This window comes from Hemicordylus capensis, chromosome 10, assembly GCF_027244095.1.
Source record: "Hemicordylus capensis ecotype Gifberg chromosome 10, rHemCap1.1.pri, whole genome shotgun sequence".
NCBI classification, from domain to species: domain Eukaryota; kingdom Metazoa; phylum Chordata; class Lepidosauria; order Squamata; family Cordylidae; genus Hemicordylus; species Hemicordylus capensis.
This window is the reverse complement of record NC_069666.1, coordinates 468,066-495,358: the sequence shown is the minus strand read 5'-3', so window position 1 is coordinate 495,358 and position 27,293 is coordinate 468,066. Positions and strand designations below refer to the sequence as shown.

Here is a 27,293-nt window from a genome sequence, read left to right as displayed (position 1 = left end):
CATGAGCTCGTGCCACGGGGCTCACAGGCGCGCCGCCGGCAGCCTCCCAGCTCGCCCAGGCGCCTTCGCCTCCCTTCTTGGCTGCAGCGCCCGCCCCCCCCCGCCCCCCCGCGTCTCCTCCTCCCGGCCGCTGCTCGCCAGGCAGCTGCCGTGAGCCAGGCCGGGCGGGCAGGAGGTCTGTCTGAGCCACCGTTTGCTCGCCCCTCGCAGGCCCAGCTGGCTGCACCCCCGTCGCGCGGGGACTGGCACGAGGAGCTGCCTGCTTGGGGGCTAGCGGGGAGGCGCCTCCTCCCGAGCCGGCAGCGGCCCTCCAGCGAGCTGGCGCGGAGAGGAGGAGACCCGCCTGGGATGGGCTCCCAGCCGGGAGAAGGTGAGTGTGGCTGCCCGGGAAGGGGGTTGCGCGCCGCAGCCCCTTGGAGAGGCCGCTGCCACCCTGCCCGCCTCCACCGCCTGGCGCCGGCCGGCTGGTTCAGCACCTCGGAGAGCTCCGGGTTCGCGCTCGCTCGGCGGACCGTCGTCCGGCACCGTCCGGGAGGAGGCGCCCCTCGCCAGACTCTCCTCCGCGCGCTCCCGTCCGGTGGTGGGAGCCTCTTGCTCCGGTTCCACCACTGCTGGAGATTTGTGACCCCCATCCGGAACCTCCGCCCCCTCTGCAGGGCTCCATTTCAGCAGGCTGAGCCCCCTCCGACCCCCCAGGGCAAAAGGGGGTGCTGATGGGGGGCGGGGGGCGAGGGCCACTGCCAGTCCCAGGAGCGTCTTGCAATGCCGGGCCTGGGCTCTCTGCCTGATTCGCCCCCAGATCCTGCTGGCAGCCTCCGAGGCTTCTTCCCTGCCGGGCCCCCCGCCCCGCATTCAGGAAAGCTGTTGCCTGCCTGTTGCTGGGCATGCCGGGCATCTCCTCTGGTGCGCAGGAGCCATTGAGCCGGACGCTACTGACCCCAGGGACTGCCTCATCGGGCGGGCAGGGAGATGTGGTGGCCGAGAGAGCGCGGCTGTGGCTGAGCGCTGGACCGTGTGAAGTTCCGTCGGTGGCTGCGGAGCGAGAGGAGGAGGAGGAGGAGGGAGAAGAGGGCTGCCCTGCCGAGGAGGCAGCAGATGCTCACCACAGATCAACCCCCCCGGAGTAGGGACTGGAGAGACTCTCCCCTCCTCACCATGAGCATTTGGGCGGACTTCTGCAGATTGATCCCTTCCAGTCTGCTTGTTCCATCTGTAAAATGGGAGTCTTAGCGGCCTACCCTGTAGGAGTGTTGTGAAGAAGACGGAGCTCTTTGCTGCAAAGCCTTAAAAACAAAGCCTCCCAGAAGAGTCCCATCCCCAGGAGGGAGGCTCTCCCGAGGAGGCTCCCCATCTCTCACGGGGACTCTCCCTGGAGCCAGCTGGGCCTCTGCTTCACTGGGGCCCTCACCAGGTGCTCTGGGGGGAGGAAGTGCAGGAGAGGAGCCCCAGCAGGGCAGCATTTCCTGGAACATGCACAGACTCGGGCTCTTGCTGCTCCCACCGGGTGGGTCAGGCCACAGACAGGGCGGTGACTCACCAGGAGGCCTTCCTCTGGGCTGAGGTGATGGAGCTGGCGTGGCGGCTTCTGGAGGCAGGCAAGACCCCTCCGCTCTGCAGGCGATGGCAAGAGACGAGGGAGCTGGAAACTGGGCTGCCGGGAACAGGCTCTGGCTGGCAGAGTTGCCCAAACCGGAGCCTGGGAGGCACGGCCTGCTGGTGATGCTGCTGGACCTGCATCACCTGGCCTGTGTGGAGGCTGAGCGGAAGTGAGGGCCAGCAGGCCCCTCCCCTCCCCCCTCTGGGGCTCCAGTGGCACCAGCTGGCTCCCGTTCTGTCTCTTCCTCCCGAGGAGGCCCCTTCTCCTGAGGAAGCCTTCCCTCGCCAAGAAGCCAAGCACTCTTGTCATGCTGGCATTTCTCCAGGGGTCCTGCTGGAGAAGGAAGCAGTACCCCCTGGGGTGGAGCTGAGAGTGGGCCTGGCTCCGGGGATGAGTGGAGAGGGATCCCTCCTCAGGAGTCGTGTTGGGGTCCCCAGTGGTGGGTGACTGGCTGGCAAAGTCCCCAGGCTCCCCATGGGGGGGGTCCCCACCACGCCCGACCAGGACGTCCTTAGTCTCTGTGCTGAGGGTTTCAGTGGCCCTTCCTCATCTGGGGTGATGACTGCAGGAGGTTTGGGCTCACTGCCCAGGGCCTTGTCCTCAGAGGAGGCCCCAAGGCTCTTGCGGGGGAAATCCTGGCACTCTGCTGCCTGGGAATGGCTGCCCTCGAAGGGCCTGCAGGGGAGGAGAGGTGAGAGGAAGGGTCCCCTGCCCACCCGCCCATGAGCTATAGGCACCCAAGAGCCTGGATCAGAGCTCAAGTAGGAGTTTCAGGGAGGGCGAACCACCACCACCCACCTTCTTCTGGACAAAGAACAGGTGATTGTTCTGCCCGCTTTCCCTTGTCCGTGGGTCTGGTGTCTGATCCGCTCTGCTCCATGGGCCCAGAGAGCAGCTAATGATTCTCAATGCATGCTTAGCCTCTTGGCCCCACGTCTGGGCTAGCCTCTGCTGACTGGACCAAGAGGCACCTTTTAAAGCAGCGACTCTTTTTTTATAGGGGCGGGGGAGGCGAAACAGCTGCTCCTGTCCAGCCCCAGTGGCTGCTGCCAGTCTCTGCCTTGCGTTCCTTTAAAAACTGCAAGCCCTTTGGGGGCAGAGAACCATCTTCTTCTGCTTTCTATGTAAACTACTTTAGGAACTGTTTTTGTAAGACATGTAAGTTCAGACCCATTAAGGAGGAGGAACCTCCAGTTTGGAGGGAAAACCTCAGCCCTGGATTGGCCTAGGACCAGTGTTACATCAGATGTGCTGACTCTTTCCATTGGATCCCAGAGCTGTCTATCCCTGGAAGATTGGGGAAGCCTCACCCCTCATTGATTGCTATAAAGTAGGGGCAAAGACACCCACCATTTGGGGGGGTCCAGTCCAGTCACGAGTTGCCAGAAAAGGAGATGTCGTAGAGGCTGATGCTCTCTCAGCCAAGGACTTGCCTACTACTAGACTAAGGTAAAACTCAGGGCTAGTTAGTTAGTGCCTTTGAATTTTTTTAAAAATTCCTGCCTGCCTTTCTTTACTTCCAGTTTCCCCAGCCCCACCACACCCAGCTCCTTACTCGATGTGCAACCCGTTTCTTAATAAAGTTCGTATACTTAGAAGCGGCTTCAGTCTGATTTAAAAAGTTCTGGAGGGTTACTTGCAAAACTCTTCCCCATGTGTCTCATAAGGTCATGCGTTACTGATGGCTGGATCTAAGCGCAGTCAGTGATTTTAAATCAGTCTTCAACTGTTGGCAGCCTACCTTGAAGGAGCAGTGTTGCTCCTAGCTTGGGATCAGAGCAAAATCTCTCTACTGGGGGTAGATCCCAGGAAAGCATAGAGCCACCCACATCTCGCCACATGCCGTGATGGCTGGCTTATTTCCTGTGTTTCGGTCCCTGCCCACCGGAAGCAGATATATCACCCACAAAAGGGAGGTGGGATGATTGACCTTCACATTCCAGGAGAACCTCCTTCTGGCAGTTTATGGGAAACATCTCAAGGAGCAAACAGGCCCCAGAGATTCAGGCCTGCAGGCCACACAGACCCCAGGCTGCCTGAGGTTTCGGCATGTTTGCAGAGCGGTCCAGAGACCACACCTGGGGATGTGAATGCGTGTGATGGAAATGCAGCTGCCCTCTCTGTTGCCAGGGCCACAGACTCACTAGCCCCGGCTGCCACTTGGCGATAAACCCAGGAGGCCTCTCAGAGGCTGCTGGGTCCTCTGCGAGAGGGGCAGGCCTGGCCCCAGGCCAAGGGTGGACTGGCCCCCATCTCTGAGAAGGGCCTTGTCAACAGTGCCACTGGCCTCTGCTTTGGCCAGGGCTTGGCCGTCTCTTGCAGACAAGGCCGCCCACCTTCAAATCAGCTCCCTGCTTTCCTCAGCCCAGAAGCCCGCCTGGCTGCTGACTGCTCTGATGCACAGACTATCCCTGCCGCTTGGCAGTGCCAGGCCAGGGAGCAGGAGTGGGAGAGATCAGGGCACGTGATGTTGCCTGCTAGGAAAGGTGTGGCCTGAAAGGTGCTCACAGCAGCTCTGCCTGTCACCCCCTCGAGGCCTGGTCCCGGGCAGAAGGAGGGGCCAAACCAGCCCCAGGTGACTGGGTCCTTGTGTGGGGAAATGTCCCCGGGGGGGGCCACAGGAGGGGGCTCTCCAGAAGGTCCTTGCTACCCGTCGTCCCCTCTGCCTCCAACTGGTGGATCTCAGCCCCTTTCACAGTCTCTGAGTCCAGGTGAGGAGCGTGAAAAGGGCCAGGGAAGCAGTGGGGGGGGGTGCCTGCTGCGGCCAGAAGCGGAGAGCCAGAGCCAGAGTCCCAGCAGCAGCAGCAACAGCAGCAGCAGCAGTGGGGACTCTCATTGGGGCCGCCTGCGCGGCTGCCACCACCACAGCAATCAAAAGATCTCAGAGAGGGACTTTGCGGCTTTATCACTTTTTAATTGAGACAAACAAAAAGCGTTGATGGGGAGCTCAAAGCACCTTCATGCACACATGGTCTTCGGGTCTTGGTTCAGGCTGGAAGCAGAGAACCCAGCCCTGAGAATCAGTCTGGGTTGCTCTCCTGAAAGACACCCCCCCCCAAAAAAAAATAACCCAGCCCAGGGGTCCAATGCAGGGCGCTGAGGGAGGAAAGGCAAGAGGTTGGGGTGTTCGGCCTTCCCACGGCCAAACTGCGGCTCTGAAAGCAAGCAGGGCTGCTCCGCTCTCAAGCCATGGAAGCCTCCCCGCCCCCCCGCCCTGATTTCCTCCAGTCTCCCAGGGCAGCCGAGAACAGGTGGCACCAGCAGCAGTAGCGGGGGGGGGGGGGGTAGGGTGTCAGCAACCTTCAGCCAGAACAAGGAACAGCCAGTCCCCGAAGGCGTCAAGGCCCCGGGGATTCAGGGTCAGGAAGAGCCAGGCTCAGCGGGGGGGGGGGGTGCCCTTGGCTCGCGAGCTTGGCTGCTGGCCTGCTGGGCATTTGCTCCAGCCTCCTCTGGCAGAAGGAGAAAGGTGCTCTGGGGTGGGTGTGGGGGTGTCTCCCGCTCAGGACACAAAGCCCTGGAGGCTCGCAGGGTTTCACGCTACCCCAGCCATTCAGAGGCGCCCCGTGCTCAGGCTGGAGCAGAAGTATCGGCTGAGGCCTGGATGGGGAGCTTGGAGGACTTGCCCTCTCGCCGGAGGGGTGGGGGGCCCCTGGCGGCTTTGGCCCAGCCAGTGGGGGGAGGGGAGGGAGGACCCCAGAGCCAGGGGTCCGTCCCCCCCCCCACGGCAAGGGGCTCTCACAGGCAGCTGCTGCCCACGGGCTCCTTGGGCCAGGCGTTGGGGGACTGGGCCGCCTCTCCAGTGGGCTCTGGGTGGGGGAGCCCCCCTCGCCGGGCGCGGAGGGAGGAGGCTGAGCAGTGGAAGGAGCCGGTGAGGGGGGAGGGGGGCTGCAGCCGTGCCCCCCGCCCCCAGCAGCCCCCTCCCAGCCGCCGGCGCAGGGGCAGGGTGAAGAGGCCGTAGGTGATGGGGTCGAGGCAGGCGTTCAGCAAGCCGAAGAGGAAGAGGATGTGGGTGAGGGAGCGGGGCACGGCCCCCTCCATGGCCGCCGGCCAGAACCAGTACCAGAGGCCCAGCAAGTAGTAGGGGGTCCAGCAGACCACGAAGGAGCCCACGATGGCCACGCTCAGGCACAGCATGCGCAGCCGGGCCCGGGGGATGGGGTTGCGCGAACGGCGCAAAGGCAACTCCCTCGCAGACTCTGGAACGACAGAGCAAGGCGGGCAGGTGAGGGGAGGGTGGGGCACACTGGGGGGGGAGTGCTGCGCACACACAGAGCCCCCCCACCCCATGCCAGACACCTCCTTTTGGATATGGGGAGGAGAGCTGGCCTTGTGGGTAGGAAGCATGAATGGCCCTCTTCGCTAAGCAGGGCCCACCCTGGCTTGCATTTGGATGGGAGACTACGTGTGTCAGCACTGTAAGGTATCCCCCTGAGGGGAGGGGGCCGCTCTGGGGAAGAAGGTTCTAAGTTTCCCCCCCTCCCCGCCCCCGGTATCGACAGTCCTGAGCTAGATGGATCAAAGGCCTGACTTGGCAGAAGGCAGATTCTCCCCACTCCCAATTCCCCACCCTATTGGAGTCTTGTGTCTAGATGTGGATGTTTCTGTGTTTTATCCCACATCAGAGGAAAGTGTGCCTGCCAAAATTCTCCCCCTGCAACTAAGAACACAAGAATTGCTATGCTTGATGAGGCAAAAGGTCCCGGATGGTACCTGGAGTTGAAAGGCCTCTGAGCATACGCAGCTAACACCCACCACTGGCTCTCCAGGTATTTTTATAACCCTTAAAAAAAACAAACCCAAACTCCTGTGGCAATGAGTTCCAATGACCAGGAAACACAGCATGTGCCAAAGCCACAGGAGCCTTGCTCCTTCTTACCCCCTCCCTGCACTGGAACTCACGGCTAGTACTGGGGGACCTCGTGCGGCGGGAGATCTCCAGCAGGATCCGGGAATAGCAGGCAACCATGATGAGCAGCGGGAGCAGGAAGAGGCAGAGGAAGGTGAGCATGTTGTAGGCTGTCTCGTGCCAGCGCTGAGCGAAGGAGCCCTGGGTCGTGCACTGGGTGAAGTTCTGGGGGGAGCTGATGGTGACCGTGTGGAACAGGAACAGCTGGGGTGGGGGGAGAGACCTAGATGGGGAACAGGTGTGAGAGGAGCCCCCCGCCACCACCGAGGTGGAGTTCCTGTTGTGGGCACCACAGGTGCTGCACCCAGCATCCAAGTCTCAGGGTCTCCCCCCCTCCCAGCTCATTGAGGGCCAAGATACCTCCCCCAGCCCGGAGCATCGCAGCTCCGGGGGACCCGTGAGGAACCCTTCCATCCTGCCCAGAGGCTGCAGCCCAGCGGAGGGGGGGCGGAGGGGGGGCCCAGGGTACCTGAGGGATGGAGAGCCCGGCGCTCAGCACCCACGCCGCATGCAGCAGGATCTGGTTCCTGCGCCAGGCCTCGGCGATGGCCAGGGGGTGCAGGATGGCGGCTTGCCGGTCCAGGCTGATGAGGGCCGTGACAAAGGCCGATGCGTACATGGCCAGGAGCCGGAGGAACATGAGGAGCCGGCAGGCCACGTCGCCCCCCCCGCCACTGCAGGGTGACGTTCCAGGCCGCGTCGAGGGGCATCACCACCAGGGCCACCAGCAGGTCTGCGCCCGCCAGGTGCCGGAGAAGCACCCGGGCGTGGGAGCGCCTGGCAGGACGCCCGCTGGTGCCGGCCCACAGCACAGCCACGTTGCAGGCCGTGGAGACCACGCACAGCAGCAGGGTGATGGCCACGCGGGCCTGGGCAGCGGCTGAAAATGTGGGCAGCAGCACCCCGGCCCCCTTGGAGCTGCTACTACTGCTGCTGCTGCTGCTGGCCCCCTCCCAGGGGAAGACGTCCCTGCAGGGTGCCAGGGCGCCCATCACGCTGGCATTCACCTCCTGGGTCCTCATGGGGAGGCCACGGACTGTCCACTTCCTCCTGGAGTGGGGAGGGGAGGGAGTCAGAGAGGGTTGCAGCTGACTGGCTACTCAGCATGGCTCCATGTACAAGGCCCTTCACACAGGATGAGAGGGCAGGTCCCTGCCCTGAGGGGCTTGCAATCTAGAGATGGGCACGACAGAGGTGTGTGGGGGGGGGTTCCCATGCAGTGCTTGGGCTTATGGTGAGCAGGAGAGTACAGGGACTAGGAAGAGGCTTCCCCCAAAACCAGCTGGAAAAGGTGGGATTGTGAAGCTGGAACCCAAGTTTCTCCAAAGCAGAGTTAAGACCAGAAAAAATCCCAAGATGTTAGAGTTGGAGGGGAACCCTCAAGGTTGTCTAGTCCAACCCCCGCTCGGTGCTGCCGCATCCCTGACCATCACAGCATGTTTAGCACTCCAAGCGTATTTCCGAACATCTCCTCCCGCTGAAGCCGGTCCCCAGAGGGCTTCTCCTCCACACCCTCCGGATGGGAGGAAGACAGGTGCGCCCTCGACTCCCCACACCACACCAGCCGCCTCCTCTCCCTGCACCACCACCGCGCTCCTTCCCGCCTCACCTGGAGCTCTTCGGGGTGGTGGCGATGCCGCCGCCGCCGCCTCGACCTCCTCCTCCTCCAGGCTGCTGCAGCTGCTGCTGGTGGGCCTCCCCGCCGAGGGCTCCGGCTCCAGCGCAGCCCCTCCTCCTCCTCCTCCTCTCGCCCGCCCCGCGGGGCAGGGTGGGGGAGCTCCGCGTCTCGCCCGGCTGGCGCTCGACCAGCTCTGCTCCCGCAGGCGGCCAGACTGGGGAGCTCCCCCCGCCCGCAGGGCCTCCCCAGGCGGAGCCACCTGGCGGCGGCTGCCCCCTCGCGTGGCCCGGCCGGCACTGGCAGCCACACGCCTGGCCTGGGCGGGTCTCTTTCGCCCGCTCCTCTCGTGGCGGCTGCGGTCCCGACTCCCGAGGAGTCCCGGGCTTCCGTTCCCGCCCGAAACGCGGACGCGGAGCCCGGGCCATGCCGGGTCAGGCGGAGCTGAGAAGCGAGGCGGCGTCTTCGGAGAAGGGAACAAGCGTTGCCTGGCGGCCGCTCTGCCCTCCCTCCGTCCCAGGAAGGCGGCGGCTGACCACGAAGCGTCCAAGCGGGGCTGCTGAAGGGGTGGGGTGGGGGGGTCCCTTGGAAGGGTGCTGCGCCCTCCCGCCTTCTCGCGGGACCTGACTGAAGCGCGCAGCAAGCTCCTCGCAGAACTAGACGCCGCACACAAGTCGGGCTTTGTCTTGCGAATTCTAGGAGCGAGCGAATGACTCTTTATTAGGGTCAAGGACCCATAACCAAAACAACACAACACAGCTCTTTTCACAAAACACAAGGAAAATGTTAATTAACCTATTTATCATTCTAATACCATTTACTCAAAATTTTGGATCTAGTCTGTCTTGCTGGTGCACCAAATTTAGCCCGAATTCTCGCTTATCTCGATGTCTTTCCGGGTTTTTAAAATGCTGGTTTTAAGCGACTTTTCCTGAAAGCGTCTCCGCCGGCGGAGCAAACAGGGAGAGGCGCTGCTGGCCTAGATCCATGAGCCCGGTCAGAGCAGGGATGCTGCTCTCTTCAGACACGCAGCCGGCCGAGGCAGCTCTTGAGTTCTCTACCCGCCCCGCCTCGTGAAGGGGCAGCAGCTGCGCCATCTGCGTGGTGGGTGCCACTTTCTAGGGGGCAGCAGCAGCAGCAGCAGCAGCGTGGAAAGGCTCTTCCCTTCTTCATGCCCTTCCTGGGAGCGTCCTGTGTTGAGGCATTTGGCGGGCCTTTGTGGGCAACAAGTGGGATGCTGGACGAGAGCGGAGCCAGGAGGACTTGCCTTGCCCTCTGACGAGGCCGACGGGGAGAAGGTGGCTGGAGCCTCCCGCGGAGACACCCGCCTGGCGACATGATTTCCAGCTGACACACAGGCTGATTGCTCGCTAGAGACCTCCCTCCTCCCCGTACTAGCCACGGGCCACCAGCCAGCCAGCCAGCCACCTCGCGCCAGGACCCCGTCTTCCTGGGGAGACAGTTCTCTGCCGAGCACACCCCGCCCGGGGCTGCAGCCGAGCCCACCTGCCTCCCAGGAGGGAGAGTGAGTGTGCCACAACCAATGCCTTATAAAACCACGGGAGCCGCGCCGTGAAAGAGAAGCCGCACGATGGGTGCTGCTGCAGCAGGAAAGGCGAAGCCAGTAGTGCAAAATCACGCGCTCTCCCGCGGCTCGGCACCCGCCGCCACGCCTGGCTGCTGCGGCTGCGGCTGCTGCATTGCTCCCGGGCTCAGCTCTGCAGGGGGTTCGGGTGCTGGCTGGGGGCTTCAGGGCGGGCCACTGGGCATGCGCAGGGGTGCCGAGCCGCCAGACCCCCGCGCGGGAGATTCAGGCGGGCTCGCTCTCCGGCCCCCCCCCCCGACTCCCCCCGCGCGCCCCTGGGAGCAGCCGAGCCCACTGATTGGCTGGCGGGGTGACAGGAGGCGGCATCCTAAATTGGCGGGCTGCGCCTCCCGCAGCTGCTGAAGCGCCTCGCGAGGACGACGCCCGGAGGAGCCGCAGCAGCAGCAGCCCCCGCGCCCCCCCCCGCGCCCCCCCCCAGCCCCAGCCAGGAGGAGAGGTCCTGCTGGTGGTGGTGGAGGAGGAGGAGGAGGGAGAACTGGGGGGCTTCAAGCCCCACCACATAATGGCCACCACTTGGCTGGCTACCGAAGAGCCTCCTCCTCCTCCTCCTCCTCCTCAGAGAAGCCCGCTGGAAGACGGAGCCGGCCGCTCTCCCCCCAGGGCCACCCGCCGAGAATGCCTCCTCCCAGGCAGGGCGGGAGGGGAAAGGGGGGCTCCGTGCCCAGCAGGGGCTTCCCCCTCAGCACTGGAATAAGAGCAGTTAACAAACGAGAATTGCTGAGGGAAAGCTGCCTCCAAGCCTCCTCCTAGCCCTCTGAGGGAAGGGCTCCAGGCCCAGCGTGGCTCTCACCTCACCAAAAGGATGAGGATAATGATAATTAATAAGAAGTCTCTGTTGCCTCAGGAAGAGGAGGAAACCCCTTCAGCCATGCTACTCAGCCAGGATATGGCTTTTTTTAAAAATACCTTGTGGGAGAATGGTGGGGATATGGTCTTCAAGACCCCCTGCCAAAAACCAGTTTCTGAGGGGAAGTGGAGTTTCTGAGAGGGGAGTTCATCTCTCTGCTTGGGCTTCATCTTGTTTTCCAAAAAAAGAAAAAACCTGAGGGGAAAGGAAGTTTCTGAGAGGGGAGTTCATCTCTCTGCTTGGGCTTCATCTTGTTGTGCAAAAAAAGAAAAAACCTGAGGGGAAAGGAAGTTTCTGAGAGGGGAGTTCATCTCTCTGCTTGGGCTTCATCTTGTTTTCCAAAAAAAGAAAAAACCTGAGGGGAAAGGAAGTTTCTGAGAGGGGAGTTCATCTCTCTGCTTGGGCTTCATCTTGTTGTGCAAAAAAAGAAAAAACCTGAGGGGAAAGGAAGTTTCTGAGAGGGGAGTTCATCTCTCTGCTTGGGCTTCATCTTGTTTTCCAAAAAAAGAAAAAACCTGAGGGGAAAGGAAGTTTCTGAGAGGGGAGTTCATCTCTCTGCTTGGGCTTCATCTTGTTGTGGGGAGAAAAAAAACCTGAGGGGAAAGGAAGTTTCTGAGTGGGGAGTTCATCTCTCTGCTTGGGCTTCATCTTGTTGTGCAAAAAAAGAAAAAATCTGAGGGGAAAGGAAGTTTCTGAGTGGGGAGTTCATCTCTCTGCTTGGGCTTCATCTTGTTTTCCAAAAAAAATCTGAGAGGAAAGGAAGTTTCTGAGTGGGGAGTTCATCTCTCTGCTTGGGCTTCATCTTGTTTTCCAAAAAAAATCTGAGAGGAAAGGAAGTTTCTGAGTGGGGAGTTCATCTCTCTGCTTGGGCTTCATCTTGCCAAAAGAACTCAAGCAAACCCCTTCTGTGGATGCTGCAGCCGTGCTGACGTGAACAAAAGCCCGGCCACCTCACTGCCCACATTTGTAGCATTTGTCTGCAGAGGGCAACACGCGACAGATTCTCCCCGTCCTCAGAACACTGGGGCGCCACAGTCTTCTGCATCACGGTGAAAACCTGTCCACTCTTAGCGCGTTCTTGCTCTGTGCAGACAAATGCTAGCACTATGGACCGCGTAGGGCAGGACTTCTGAGCGCAACAGCACAGGGGCTGTAGCCGAAAATTCCCTGAGGCCAGGGGCTGCTGTGTAACTACAGACTGGCCCTTTTAGTCTGAGAAAACTGGGTGCGACTTGAGGCTGTCCCAAGAAACCGGAGGCTTCTTTATTCTCCCAACAGCTGTGTAAGGCAGCATAATTCCTAAGAGAGTGGCTGGCTTGAATGGAACACCCTCCCTGCACATGAGAAGCTTCAGGCTTCTAGATACTCGCAACACCTTTCTGAGGCAGCAGCATCTCTAATTTCCTGGCAGGCTTGTACGGAACATGCTTCATGCATGTGGGAAGCTTCAGGCTTCTTTATTCTTTCAACAGAAGAGAGTTCTCTTTATATTCTCTCAAACTTGTTTTCGTGAGTGATCTCTTTTTATACCTGTGAACCGCTTAGAGCTATCTGGATGCAGCAGTATAGAAACTTAATGAAAGAATGAATAAATAAAAGCTGTGGGAGGCAGCATAATCTCTAAGATGGTGGCTGGCTTGTATGCATGTTAGAAGCACCAGGCTTCTTCATAATTCTGCCACCTTTATCAGGAAGCATACTCTCCAATTTAGTGGCTGCCTTTAATTGAACACGCTTCATGCGTGTTCTATTCCATCCCCTCAACATGACTTCGAGGAAAAATTGGCAAGAAGAAAAAGAGTGGGCACATGTGTCCCAATGAATTCGGTACCTGAGTGCTGCTTTTGGACCATTTTCTCCTCCCAAAAGGCCTGCGTGACAGGTAAGGTTCAGACAGAGACTGGACCAACAAAAAGAACTCTCTGGGTATAGGAGACAATCTGCTGGCGGGTGGGGATCCCTAGCTGTATCACTGCATTTTGTGATGAGCTTTTTCAAGAGAGGACTGAAGAATGTATTCCCAAAATGTTGATCCAATATTTATGAGTCACTGAAAGTGACAAGATCACTTAAAACTCAAATAACTGAAAAGTATGTATGCAAAAGCCTCATGTTATAAGATAAGAATGTGATATTGCCCTCATTTTCCAAACGATTTCTTTTCCAAGAGATTTCAACAAACAACGAAAGGAGGCAACGACATACAAGCCAAGAAGAAATGTAAGGGTGCCAACCACAGACAAGACAAGCCAAACCAAACCAAACCAAACCAAACCAGGGGCTGTGGAGAAGCTTCAGGCTTCTTTATTGTACCCCAAAGAAAAAGAAAAATAGTTCCCTGGGCAGCTCACAACACAACATTACAATACATGACATAAACACACATAAAACACAACAAATGAAATGGCTGTGGCAGGCAGCATCACCTCTAAGATGGTGACTGCCTTTAATGGAACCTGCCTTTAATGGAACATGTTACAAACTACAGACGGATTTGGCAAGAAGAAACAGAATTGGCACACAGATTTCCGTATGCCCTCCATGTGGAGTGTTCACATTCAAATGCCTTTATTACTGGCTTTGACCAGCAGACTGGAAACACAATATACACTATAAACAATGCAATATAATTGCATAATATACAAATTATGGAACAGAACAACACGCTTCATGCGTGGTAGAAGCTTCAGGCTTCTTTATTCTCCGAACAACATTGTTGGGCTACATACACTTTAAGATGGTGGCTGCCTTTAATGGAACATGCTTCATGCATGTTCCATTCTGCCCTCTCGACAACGCTTCATGTCAAATTTGGCAAAAAGAAACAGAGTAGGCGCATGTGTACCAATGACCTCTGTGCCTGACTGGTATGTTTGGACCATTTTCTCCTCCCAAGAGGTCTGCATGGCAGGTAAGACTCAGAGACAGAGACTGGATGAACAACAAGAGAACTCTCTTGGTATAAGAGATAATGTATCTTCGTTGGAGGCCATCCACAGAACCTTAAAGACCCTACATTTTAGCCTGGCTTTAAAGATATTTAGTTTTAATGTTACCTAGATTTTAATTATATTTTTAATCTGCTTTTAAAGCTTTTTAAAATTTTTTTACTTTAATGTAAACTGCCCTGAGCCACATTTGGAAAGGCAATATATTAAATAAATAAATAAATGATCTGCTGTATCATTGCATTTTGTGATTTTTCCTCAAAGGACTGAAGAATGTGTACCCGTATGTGTACCCATGTCTTCAACGTATACACAATACGTTGTTTATTGTTATTATTATTACCATTAATTTTATTTGATTGTTTGATTTAATTATCATTATCATTATTTGATATCTACTAGAAATTGATAGTCACAAGATAATACAAAACTGAAACAACTGTTTAAAGTATCTTATCCCAGAACTCTTGTATGTTATCTTTAGGCCAACTTTACATATTATAATAGAAACATGTGATATTGACAACACTTCAAAATGAATGACCTACTTTCTTTTCCAACAGAATTCACCAAAGGAGGAAACAACACTCAAGTCAAGCAAGCAGGAAAAGAGTCTCCAGGAAGAACTAAAAGAGGCAGCCACACACAAGCCAAGAAGGAATTGAAAGAGCCGACAACGCACAAGATAGCCAAGCCAAGGGCTATGCACTTCACAGCCCAGGATGCTCTGTCAATCCAGGGGCCATCAGTAGGAACTTCAGGCTGCTTTGTTCTCCCAACAGATGTGGAAGGCAGCATGATCTCTCATTCTGTGGCTGCCTGGAATGGAACACGCTTCATGCATGTTAGGAGCTTCAGGCGTCTTCATTCTCCCAACAGCCTTGTCCAGCTGGACTGCCTTTAGCAGGACACACTTCATGTGTGCTGCATTCTGTCTGCTCAGCAACCCTCTGTGGCATGTTTGGCAGGAAGAGACAGAGTTGGCACCAATTTGCAATGACCTCCATGCTGGAATGGCGATTTTGGAACGCTTTCTCCTCCCAAGAGGCCTGTGTGGGAGGTAAGGGTCAAAGACAGGGACTGGACCAAGGTGAAGGGATCCTACCCCTGCCCCCCACCAAAACAGAACCCTTAGGGTGGTGTAAGAGACAATCTAACAGGAACAAGACTAATGCCTGCTGAGGCTCTTCGGCAGAATCTATACAAAATAGGTATTGTTATGGCTGACAACCAGACTACGTTGCTCAACAGTACCCCTCGATGGTTACTCTAATGGACTACTCAATTGCAGTAGGGCTTCCATTGGGTGATTTTGCCAGGATGTCAGCCAGTATTCATTATGCATTGATTTTTGCAAGACAAGATGAAACAGCTGTGAAAATAATTACCAAGACATCTAAGAATTCATCCTTAATGAACTTCTCATATGCTAACAGAAGAATGTGGTATTGCTCACACTTTAAAATCAATGACATGCCTTTTTCTCTTCCAGTGGGTTGCAATAAAGAGCACAAGGAATGAGGAGGATGCAGAAGACAAGACAAGCTGACCTGATCAATCGTATGAAGAGGAGGCGCTTTGTCAGAGAATTGAAGAACTATTCAACAGTTATTCAGTTTTGTTTGTTATAGTTCTTCGATTTTATTCAAAATCTAAATATGTGTAAATATTGAGCATACATATTTATTTCACACTGATTGTTACAAGGGAATGTACAAATGAAACTGTGAAAAGTATATTCACCAAGATTTGCTCACACTTCACAATAAATGACTTGACTTGTTCTTTCCCAACAGATTTCAGGAAAGAGCCGAAGGAGCAAGGAGAGTGAAGACAAGACAAGCTGTCCCAATCTCTTTTGTGATGAGGTTTCATCAGAGAACTGAAGAACGTATACAAAATATAAATATGTATACAAATATTGAGCATCCTTATTGATTACATACTGATTGTCACAAGAGAATATAAAAATGAAACAACTGTGAAAAGTGTATGACACGCATCACAGGGGCGCTCTTGCTCTGGGCAGCAAGTCCTGCCTTATTTCTTATAAGAACAGAAGAAGCTGCTGCTGTCTACCGAGTCAGACCATTGGGCCATTGAGCTCAGTATTATCTGCACAGACTGGCAGCAGCTTCTCCAAGGGGTTTTTCCTTCCTCTCGCGACTGTTATGTGTTGTTGTTGTTGTTGCTCTTTTTGTTCCTTCTTACCTTTGTTATCTAACCTCTCTTCGGAGCACTAGGGAGCTGGCGACAAACTGAAGAAGGAGGGGATTGCCTCTCCCTCCTGGCAAGAGGAAAGCTCTCTGATTGTCGAGGCAACCCATGATCCTTCGGATGCAATCCATACTTCTGAGGAGAATGACCTTTCAGGTGAGTGCCAACGGTTCATTATCTACACAGACTGGCAGCAGCTTCTCCGAGGTTACAGGAAGGAGTCTCTCCCAGCCCTGTCTTGGAGATGCTGCCTGGGAGGGAACTTGGGACCTTCTGCTTGCTAGCAGGCAGGTGCTTTTCCCAGAGCGGCCCCGTCATCCCCTCAGGGGAATCTCTTCCAGTGCTCATGCATGCTGTCTCCCATCCAAATGCAGACCAGGGTGGACCCTGCTTAGCAAAGGGGACGAGTCATGCTGGCTACCACCAGACCAGCTCTGCCTCAGCTCCCAGCGCTGTGAACTACACAGTATTGCGTGTACAGGAGCCCTGAATAGGGTTCTTCTCAGGAATCCCCCCCTCCCCTACCCCCACCAGTTTTCTGGGTTTTCCTCGTTGTCTGGTTTTAAAATTTAATGTGAATGTTACTCTGATGCTAATAGTATTCTTGTGACCTCCCATGGTTGGGCAAGGTGATTGAGAGGGTGGTGGCATCTCAGCTCCAGGCAGTCTTGGAAGAAACAGATTATCTGGACCCATTTCAATCTGGCTTCCAGGCAGGCTATGGGGTTGAGACGGCCTTAGTCAGCCTGTTGGATGATCTCCAGTTAGGAGTCAACAGGGGGAAAGTGACCCTGTTGGTCCTCTAGGATCTTTCTGTGGCTTTCAATACCATTGCCCATGGCATCCATAGGAACATAGGAGGCTGCTATATCCTGAGTTCGACCATTGGTCCACCTAGCTCAGTATTGTCTACACAGACTGGCAGCGACTTCTCCAAGCTTGCAGGCAGGAGTCTCTCTCAGCCCTATCTTGGAGATGCTGCCAGGGAGGGAATTTGGGACCTCCTAGATGCTCTTCCCAGAGCAGCTGCATCCCCTAAGGGAATCTCTTCCAGTGCTCACACTTCTAGTCTCCCTTTCATATGCAACCAGGGTGGACCCTGCTTAGCAAAGGAGACAAGTCATGCTTGCCACCACAAGGCCAGCTCCCCGCCTCCTGGAGCACCTGAATGGGTTGGGGGTGGCAGGCACTGCTTTGCAGTGGTCCCGCTTCTACTCTTGGGCAGGTTCCAGAAGGTGTTGCTTGGAGATCCTTGCTCTTCAACATGAGAGCTATTGTATGGGGTCCCACAGGGCGCCATTCTATCTCCAATGCTTTTTAACAGCTACATGAAACCGCTGGAAGAGAAGATCCAGCGATTTGGTGCAGGGTGTTATCAATATGCTGATGACACCCAAATCTTTTTCTTCATGTCCTTCATCAGGAAATGGCCTAACTTCCCTAACAGTCTGCCTGGAGGTGGTATTGGGATAGATGAGGGAGAACAAACTGAATCCAAGCAAGACAGAGGTACTAATTGTGGGAGGTCAGAACTTAGGAAGTGGCTTAGATCTGCCTGTTCTGGATGGGGTTACACTCATAGTGTAACTGGGGGTACATAGTCTGGAGTACTTCTGGACCTAGACTTCTTCCTGGTTTCTCAGGATGAGGCAGTGGCAAGGAGGGCTTTCTATCAGCTTCGGCTGATATACTAGGTATGTCCATTTCCGGATATAAATGACCTTAAAACGGTGGTACATATGCTGGTAGCATCCAGACTTGACTACTGCAATGCTCTCTATGTTGGGTTGCCTTTGTATGTAGTCCAAAAATAAATTGAACCTGGTACAGAATGCAGCAGCCAGGTTGGTCTGGGGCAGGGGCATAACTAGGGGAGAGGGGGCCCGTGTTCGCTCCTCTCCCCAGTGGCCACTCAGAATGAGGGTGATAGTGAAGAAAAATAGGGAGGGGTGGAGCTGAAGGGCCCTCAGGAGCTGGGGGCCCGGGTCTTTTGAATCCCGTTGTGCAGTGGTAGCTACACCCCTGTCTCCGGGGTTACCTGACGATATCATATTACACCCATTTAAAAGAACTGCACTGGCTGCCAATAAGTTTCTGGGCGAAATACAAAGTGCCGGTTCTTACCTATAAAGCCCTGAAGGGTTTGGGTCCAAGGTATTTAAGAGAGCGCCTTCTTCTTCATCAGCCCACACTGCCTGTTGAGATTATCTGGGGAGGTCCGGTTGTGGTTGCCACCGGCTAGGGTGACCAGACCTTTGCTAGGGTTGCCCCGGGGATTCTGGAACGCACTTCCTAACGAAACTAGAGCCTCCCCTTCTCTGGATGTTTTTAAGAAGGACGGGGGGCCTGCAAACATGCCTATTTAGTCTGGCTTTTCGTTTATGGTTTTAAAGTTTCCGGTTTTCGAGTTGTTATCTGCATTTCGAGTGGTTTTAATTGTGTTGGTGTTTTAATGGTTGTGTCTTTAGATTGTGAAATGTGTTGCGTCGACCCAGCAATTCTGCAGAGCCTCCGCGCTCCTCCAGGAGCTCCCGGTCGCTTTCATCCTGCCCCGGATAGGTGGGAGTGGGGGAGGATTTCCCTGGGGCGGGCTGGGCTTGGCAGAAGGCCGCGCCGCCCCCGCCCCGCCTTTGAGAGGGCTCCGGCTGGCGTGGCTGCCCAGCCAGGCCGTGGGGGGCGGCGGGGCGCCGATTAGAGCCTCTCTGCTACCTGGCTTCTCGGCGCCAGCCGGCCGCCAGGACTGTGGAGGAGCACGTGCCCTTCTTGGGCGGGGGGCGTTGCTGGGGGAGAGCCCCCCCCCGCTCCTCCTGACCGCGCCGCCGCCGGGACCACCAGACTCAGACTCGGCTTTTCTCTGAGTCGCCTTCCACCCCCGGCTGCAGCAGGCGACTCTTGAAAGACCTCGAAATGGCTGGGTGTCTTCTGGCACCGGTTGGCGGGGCGGAGGGCCGCCGGCGGGGCGTCTCTAGGAAGAGCTGGCCGCGTCCCTGCCAAGGAGCAGCAGCCCCTGCCTGCGTGGCCCCGCCCGCTTCCCTCCCTGGCAGCGTCCCCAGGTAGGACTGAGAGAGAGACGCCTGCGGTGACCTTGGAGAGCCGCTGCCAGTCTGTGCAGACAATGCTGACCCCGTGTCCCAGAGGGTCAGTCAGTCAGTCGGGCTCGGGCAGGAGGCAGGCAAGGGCTGCATCTGGGCAAGGAGGAGGTGCCAATCCCAGGGCAGGCAGCCACCAATCTCCCCCTCCTGCGGCTGCGGGCGAGTGTGTTTTACCAGCCCAAGCCAGAAAATAGCCCTGAGAATGTCCCCAGATCTGGGAAGTCTTGGAGGGGGCTTTGCATTGCAGCTGCGTTCTCAGGGAAGGGGTAGCGCCGCAGCGTCGGGGAGTGGCGGGGGTTGGGGGGGGCTGCTATGGTGGGCTGAGGCTAGTGGCCCCTCCCAGTCCCACTGGGTGGCCTGCTGGGCCAGTCACTCTTTCTGCACTGGGTTTATTTGATGCGTTTACAATATTTGCATACCATCAAGAGTTCTACCATCAAGTAGTTTACAAAATAAGAGTTAAAACTAATCTAAAAGCAGTCAAAAAAAATTTGTAGACAAATTACTTAAAATGCCACTTTATTCCCAGTCATTTCTGCCCTACTAGTCTCTCTAAAAGGTCCCCAGAGCAGTTAGCAATAATTTATAAAACATCAATAAATACAACTGGAATTATTAAAATAATGTTTAAAAGTTACGAACTCAACTCAGCTTACATCAAAAAACCAAGTTTTAGAAAGCACTCAGAAGAGGTCTCCTCACCCCATGTCACTGCTCTGACTTTGAGCTAAAAGCAAAAGCCACCCCCGCCCCCGCTGCCCTTTTTCCTGCCAGGCAGCCCCAAAGAGCAAAGGGGGGGCACCTTGTATTCTCAGCCCCCCCCCCACAGCTGCTTTGCAGGGTGCTCTGTGTGAGCCACCAGTCCAGCTGGAGAGGAGGGAGGGCCGGCCAGGGGAGCCGCTGGAGAAGCCTCTCTGGGGGCTGGTTTGCTCTCGGTGGCAGGAGGAGGGAGAGGAGCTCATCTGGGCAAGCGCCTGGGCAAGTCCTGGTGGCCCCAGCAGCAAGGCCCTCCTCTCGAGGTTGCCCTGGGCTCCAGAGTTGCAGGGTGCAGTCCTGATGTCAGGTTAGCCGGCAGAGTGTGGGGGTAGCTGAAGGTCAGTCCTGGGATGCCAGGGGAAGGAAGCCCTCCAGAAAAGAGACCAGCTCCCCGGGCAGGCTCTGGAGAGGGAGAGAGAGAGAGAGACAGCATCCGCCGGTGAGGCGCACCACACTGGTCCTGGCCAGGCTGCTGGGCGTGTCTTGCAGCCTCGCTGCTGGGCCTGCCTCACAGAGCCACTCCAGAGGGGCTCCAACTCTGGCTCCGCTCGGCTTGCCCCCATGCAGAGGAGGACAGCCCCACATTCCCGTGCACTGAGCAAGGAGGCAGCGTGCTGCTTGCTGGCTTGGGAAAGGGCCCCCACCCTGCCGTCCTACCCAGGAGGGCCACAAGAATTGCCCTCCGCCCAGAAGCCTCCCTTTCTCCCTGGTGGGCCTGCAGGACACCGGAGGGTTCCTCCTGCGGAGGAGCAGCAGAAGAGCCCTCCTCTGGCGGCTTCGGAGAAGCGTGGGGGAGAAGAAGCAGGGGCAGAAGCAAAGACCACCTACCTGAGGGGACAGGCCCAGGTCCGCAAGCTCCGCCGGCAGGAGCAGGGGCTCTGCTGCTCCCAGCCCTCCTCCAGATCCCGCGGGGGCTGCAGCGTCCCCCTCTTCCGGGCAGGACAGGGCAGAGCTCCAGGAGGCGGCTTCCGTGGCAGGCGACCCCCAGGCGCCTGGGGAGCTGCCAGGCCTGCAGCAAGGGGCCCCGCCTCTGTCTGTGCTGCTGGTCTCCAGGAAGGACGGAGGCGGCAGGCAATTGGGGGGCGAAGGCCAGGACTCTGGGCCCGGCAGGTCCTGCCTCTCCTGGGCCGGCGGCGGCGGTGACGACGACTGGGGCTGGGGGGCTGGGCCCCGTTGGCAGGGGCACGCCAGGGCGGCTCCCCGGGGGTGGGCCAGCAGGGCCGCCTCGCTGAGCCCCAGCAGCTGCGAGAGGTGGGCGATGTAGCGGATGGCCAGGCGCAGGGTCTCGATCTTGGTCAGGGCCTGCCCGGCAGGGGCCACCGAGGGCGGCAGGAAGTGGCGCAGGCTGCGGAGGGCCTTGGCCAGCTGCCTCATGCGCAGCTTCTCCCGCTGGCTGGCGCTGTGGCGCTGCCCGCTGCCCAGCCGGCCCCGGGGGCCCTTCCTGGCCCCTGGCCCCAGCCGGGGAGGTCCCTCCTCCGTGCTCTGGGGGCCAAGCCAGAGGAGTGGGGCAGTGGCAGCAGTGGCCGCTCCTAGGCAGGCGGGCGAGAGGCTGCAGGAGTCTGGAGAAGAGGCCGGAGAGGAGGAGGAGGTGCTGGCGCTGGCGCTGGCGTAGTAGCCCTGGGTCTCCAGGCAGGGCCAGCCCCACTCCTGCAGCAGGGGTGGGGGTGCCCAGAGCGAGGGCAGCTCAAGCGGCTGGCCGGGGTCCATGGCGGCTGGAGGGCTGGCTCTGTCTGGCAGGGAGCCCAGCAGAGGCTGCCTTTATGCAGGCTGTGGCCGGCAGAGGTGTGAAAGGGCAGCACCTTCTTCGCGGGGCCTGCCTGCCTGCCCGCCCACCGCAGCACATCAAAGCTTCCTGGGAGGGGGAAGCCCTTTGAACAGACGGGCCAGAAATGCCCCCCTGCTGGAGGGGTGCCCCCTGCCCCCCAGGACAGCCCCCTCCACTCGCCCCCCACCCCCGGATGCCCGCCGTGCCTTTGCAGGGAGAAGCCCTCCTCTTGCAGCTGGGTGGGCATGGCTCTCGCTAGCGGTGGGCAGGGGCCCTCCCCACTCTCCTCTCCCCGCCATCCCAAGAGAGCCTGGCTGGTCCTGCAAGGACAGACGAGGAGGACTCCTCCTGGGAGAGGCACTGGCAGTGGAGGGGGCGATGCCCGAGGCCCCGGCAGGCAGGAGCCAAGGAAGGAGGAGGCCCCAGGCGGGCAGCCGCTGCCCTTGCGCTCCTCTGCCTGGCCCTGGCTCAATGGCCGAGCATCTGCTTTGCCTCCAGAAGTCTCCGGCTCCAGGTAGGGCGCTGGGAGGGGGAGACTTCTGCCTGGAACCTGCCTGAAGCCAATAACCATTCTTAGTGGTTTTAAGAGGGGTTTGGATAACTTCCTGTTGGAGAGGGCTATCAGCGGCTACTCGTCGGAGGGCTAAAGGTCACCTCCAGCCTCAGAGGCACACAATGCTGCTCAATCCCAGTTGCAGGGGAGCCACAGCAGCAGCAGGAGAGAGGGCCGGCCCCTTTCCACTCCTGCCTGTGGGCTCCCCAGAGGCATCTGGTGGGCCACTATGGGGAACAGGAGGCTGGACTCGATGGGCCTCCTGATCCAGCAGGGCTGTTCTTGTGGTCTTAACCTCCAAGAAGCTGCTGCCGGCCAGTGTCGGCTATAGTGAACTGGCTGGACCAGTGCTCTGACTCAGTAGATGGCAGCTTCTGTGTTTCTATGTTCCTTCCTCCTCCTCCTCTTCATCATCAGGCAGTCTTTAGGGCTCCTTGTGGCTGTCATTGGCACTCCCTCTGCACAAAGCCCACCACGAGACCTTTCCTCCCAACACCCTGACGGGGTAGGCTGTCCAGAGAGCTCGGTGGCTCCCTGCCCAGCCCTCAGTCCGTGGCACACTCTCTCTATGGGTCATTGCAGCAGGCTCTCCCCAAGAGAGGCCTCGCCCAGCCAGGAGGCCTCTGCTGTGGCCGGTGGGGGGGGGGCAGGCCAGCTGGCTATCCAGGGCTGCTGTGGGCTGGCCTGAGCCTGAGCGCCCAGCTTGGCCTGCAGAGGCCGAGTTTTGAAATGCAGTTTGGGGGAGCGACTTTGGCATCGCCCGAGTCCCGACATCATCAGCTCACTGTCTCCCAGCGAGCAGCACCTGCCTCTCCATAGCAGCCCTGGCTGCCCCCCGCCCAGCTCCTTCCTGAGCTGCTGCTCACCTTTGCTCCATGCAGGGCAGGGAGGGCACCCCAGGGGGCTCCTGGCCCTCCATCCTTTGGGGCACCAGCCCTGGTCCCTGGAGGCTGTTGCTTTGCCCCACAGCTGGTGTGCCTTTTGTGGCATCTCCTCCAGCCCTCATTGCCTGCCTCTGGGCCCTCCCTGCCAGGAGCCCATTCGCACCTCCCCTCTAATGAGCTGGGGATGCCCTCCAGCCGGAGGCGGAGTCTGGTGCAGGCCTGCCACCTCGCAGAGCTTGGCACTGGCATTTTCCTATGTAAATATATGCAGATTGAACCAGTCAATTAATGGCTCAAAACTCATCAGGCATCAACCAAGACTTCTCGGTTTGGGTGACAGCTCTAAGGCTCTCTGCATGAAGACGAGGAGGGAGGCTGGAGCACCTCCTGGCTGGCGCTGGGCCTGCTGGGGCCTGGAGTGGCTGCAGCACCGTCCATCCAGGGACGCCGGGGGTCTGCTCCCTCCGAGCTCCTGGGCTGCACCCCCAGGCCTGGCTTCCCCGTTGCCCCCAGACAACCCCCCCCGGCTGCCAAGAGCCACCCAAAGCAAGCAGAGCGGGTCCCTGCGCCTGGGTTCCCAGCTCAGCCTGCCTGGCCCTTTGCGGGGCGGGGGGGCGCCTCCTGCTCCTCAGCACAGAGTGTGAAACAGCTGCAGGGAGGGGGGGCCTGGGCCGCTTTCCCAGGCCCAGCCGAAGGGGGGGGCACTTGGCACCACAGGTGCAAAGGTTGCCGGGGAAACCTGGGGTGACCGTCCTGGAAAACAACAAGCCGGTTGGGGACAGGCCCAGAGGGAACGGGGCGCAGGGGCAGCTCCCACAATGCTGGCCAGCCTGAAGTGGCGGCAGCAGGGGCCGCATGCTGCAAGGGAACAGAAGCCCATCCTGGGGGACAGGATGCCCCTTCTGGCCAGCAGGGGAGAGGCCCTGCCCAGAGAGGGCCTCCCGTGTGGACCCTGGGGCGCAGGAGGAGGACCCAAATCTGGCGGCTGCTGCCAGCTGGGATATGTGGGTGGGGATGGGCAGCCCCATGGTGTGGCACAAGGCAGACCCCCTTCTGCAGGGATGGGCACAGCAGCTGGGGGGGGGTGTTTCTGCTGCCCCGGCAAGGCAGGCTGGCTCTCTCCAGCTCCAGCCCTGGGGCCCCACTCCCCCCTTCACACCTTGGAAGCCTCATTCGCTGCAGGCCCAGCTAAGCAGGCCCAGGGAGGGGTGATGGAGTGGGGGACTTCTTCACACCTTCCCAGGTCATGTTTGCACAAGTGCAGGGGGTGGCTTCACGCCCAGCCTCTTTGCCCTGGGAACTCGCTCCATCAACACAGATTTCCCAGCTCTTGAGAAAAGGTGCCACTGCTTGGGGGTCCGGGAAGGCGAGGGAAGGCCAAGCGGCAAGCCCTCCCATGCCCTCCTCAGGCGTGCCACCCGCCAGGCCAGCGCTGAGCTGAGCACCCTCCTCCTTCACCGGATCCTTGGCTGCCATCTCCCCCACCCAGCCCCTCTTCCCGAGGATCAAAGGACTGGCCGGGGTTTCCCAGCTTAGGGTGCCCACTCCCTCCCTCCTTGTGCCAAGGGTGAGCTAGGAGCTGTGCCCAGCACAGAGGCATCACAACGCCTGCAAGCAGCAGCAATGGAGGAGCAAGCTGGGAAGGAGAGGCTGATTCCGTAGCAAGCCGCCTCCTACTGAGTCCGACCCTTCATCTAGCTCAGTGCTGACAACACTGGCTGGCAGCAGCATTTATGGACAGAAGAAGAAGGCGGCTTGCAAACCTAAGAATCATTTGAAGATCTTGCTGGATCAGGCCCAAGGCCTGTCTGCTCCAACATCCTCTTTCCCAGGCCAAGGAAACACCTGTTGCTTGTTTCTTCTTCTGAAGTCAGTTTGTTATGGGGTGGCTAGCAAAGTTTATTGTTCGTATTCTTTGTCAAGTCAAAAGTGTCCAATGTCCATGTTGGACTCCCTCGCCAAGTGCCCCTGCTTGCATATATGCCGAGTTTGGCTGCACAATGTTGGCTATCGGAGGCCACTCAGGATTAAGTCCAGGTTTGCCTTCTCCCTGTCAGTTCCATGATCAACTTTTAAAAGGAGAGCTGGTCTGGTGGCAGCAAGCATGCCTTGTCCCCTTAGCTAAGCAGGGTCCGCCCTGGTTGCATATGAATGGGAGACTAGAAGTTCGAGCACTGGAAGAGATTCCCCTCAGGGGATGAAGCCGCTCTGGGAAGTGCAGAAGGTTCCCAGTTCCCTCCCTGGCTTCTCCAAGATAGGGCTGAGAGAGACTCCTGCCTGCAACCTTGGAGAAGCCGCTGCCAGTCTGTGAAGACAATATTGAGCTAGATAGACCAAAGGTCTGACTCAGTAGATGGCAGTTTCCTATGTTCCTAACCCTGTCTCTCTTTGATGATGCCTCCCTGATTTCTGGGCCTTCCAGTTGGCTCGATCCCATCCCTCCTCTAACTCTCAGTGCCCCTCCCTGTCCAAGGGTGGACAGGGGCTCTTCTTCCCCAGCCCCACCTGCAGGGAGGCTGGGGGGGGGCTGCTGTTGCTGCCGCTGCCGCCATTGCTAGGAAGCAGCAGTGTCTGTGCTCCTTCCTGGACTGCTAGGGAAGCACAGAGATGGGCGTCTGGCAGGGCCTCCTGGCCGGACCCTGCTTAGGCTCTCCCTGCCCCACTAGAAATAAAGGCACAACTTGCCTGCTTCTCTTCCCTTCCTCCCACCCGATAGTAGGAAGAAGCGGCCAGATGCTTGGCCCAGGCGGGCCAGCAGCACCTGCCTCTGGAGCAAAAGAGGGACCCAGAAGACGTGCTGATCAGCCAGCGCTCTCTCCAAGGCACCCCACTGCGGCCTGTTTCCACCACGGACCACCGGTTGGTAGGAGTCCCATCTTTGCCCTGCCAGAGGAAGAACCTGCATCGGGCTCCCCCCACTACCCCCCCATGTCTTCACACAGGGCTCTCCCTGGCACCAGCTGGGCAGCGGAGAAAGCCACTTGGAGAGGGGAGGAGGCGAGGAGCTGGATCTCACCCTCTCACTGGGGGGGGGGTCCCTGGGAGAATGGGGAGGGGCAAGGGGGCTCTGGAGACCCCATCAGGGGACAGACCCTCTCCTCGGGACACATCATCTTTTGGGCACTTCTGAGGAGGCGGCCAAGGCGGAGAGGAGCCTCTTGGGGGGGGAGCCTCCTGGACAATCCAGCCCCATGGCAGAAGCCTGCAGCTCCCCCGCCCCGATCCTCCTTTCCTTGGGTCCCAGCTCTGAGTGCCTCTGGCTGGGAGGGGCCCAGGGGGGCAGCCAGCCTGGCCCCCCTGAAGTAGGTCAAGGTCCTCCTGGCCGCAGGGAGAGGCCCCCTCAGGCTGCCCTGGTTGCCGGGCCCTGTGGAGGCTGGAAAGAGGATTAGCAGCTGGCAGGCCTGTGTGAATTGCTCTCTGCACACTTCCCAAGGCCAGGGTGGCGACAATTAAGAGCCGAGTGGCGAAAAGTCACACCTTGGCCAATGGGGCGGCTTTTCCCACCGCTCCCTGGCCAGGGCTCCGGCCTGCCCTCTGACCCCTCCTGCTGGCCTGATGAGGGGCCACTTCGCACCTCCAGAGGCAGCATAAACTAGCCCCCCCCCCCATGGGGAGCTCCCCAGCAGCAGCAGCAGCAGCGCCTCCTTGGCCAGCAGCTCCTTCTCCCCACCTGGCCCAGCTCCCATGCCGCCACCGCCGCCTCCTCCTGGGGCTCCCACAGCCTGCCAGGAGGGCCCCTTTGCCCCCCAGCAAGCCCCCAGTGGTCTGCTCCCCAAACCCAGAGCACCTCCAAGCCGGAGGGCACCATGCAGCAGCAGCAGAGTCAGCCAGCCAGCCGGCAGGAGCAGCTGCGCATGAGGCACCTGGCCAAGGTCCTCCTCCGCACCCTGCACCGCCAGGCAGGCCCTGGCAGCCAAGAGCGAGACCCTGCGCCCGGCCCTCCGCTCCCTCGCCCACCTCTCGCAGCTGCTGGCCCACCACCGGGGAGCCGCCCTGGCGTGCCCCTGCCAACGGGGCCCAGCCCTCCAGCCCCAGGGCCCTGTCCAGCACCTCCCTTCCGCCTGGGAAGGGTCACTCTGCCTCCAGATCCTCCGGAGCGCCAGGCTCTTCTTGCATCCGGGCAGAGCGCCCTCCAGAGCTGGGGGGGCTCCTGCTGCTGGGGCAGGGCCCTGGGGGCAGCCCGCTCCCCTCGGCAGCGGCACAGGACTCATCCGCCTTCATGGCACCCCAGGCGGCGCCCTGGGCAACTGGGACCAGCCTAGGACCAGCCCAGCCCTGTGTGGGGAGCAAGTGGCCTGGAAGGGTCTGGACCAGCCCTCTGCAAGGTGTGTGCTGCAGGGCCCCCCCCTCGTGCAAGGCCCCCCCTTGCCCTGCTCAGTTGCAGTCTGTGCTGCCGTGGCGCCCTCCTCCACGCCCCACCCCACACCCCGCAGCAACAGATGCCACCCAGCCCCACTTCCCCAAGCTGGGGAGGCAGCTTGCCTGGATCCCCCGCTTGGGCAGCAGG

General features: G+C 58.7%; 1 long non-coding RNA gene and 1 pseudogene across 5 annotated transcripts; one reads left to right on the top strand and one right to left on the bottom strand.

Annotated features, from left to right (window-relative positions):
* Positions 1-4,490: 4,490 nt before the first annotated feature.
* LOC128334897 (gonadotropin-releasing hormone II receptor-like) lies at positions 4,491-8,690 on the bottom strand (annotated as a pseudogene).
* Positions 8,691-10,111: 1,421 nt separating this feature from the next.
* On the top strand, positions 10,112-25,767 carry LOC128334910 (uncharacterized). Of its 5 annotated transcripts, none has more exons than XR_008311447.1 (4): positions 10,112-12,453; positions 12,740-12,791; positions 14,083-14,579; positions 15,012-16,319. It is a non-coding gene; the product is annotated as an uncharacterized LOC128334910 (long non-coding RNA). The 5 variants fall into 5 exon arrangements; XR_008311449.1 differs by lacking the exon at positions 12,740-12,791 and adding an exon at positions 16,336-16,374 and having other exon boundaries at positions 10,114-12,453; positions 15,012-15,892; XR_008311448.1 differs by lacking the exon at positions 12,740-12,791 and adding an exon at positions 25,503-25,767 and having other exon boundaries at positions 10,115-12,453; positions 15,012-15,892.
* The last annotated feature ends 1,526 nt before the right edge of the window (positions 25,768-27,293 follow it).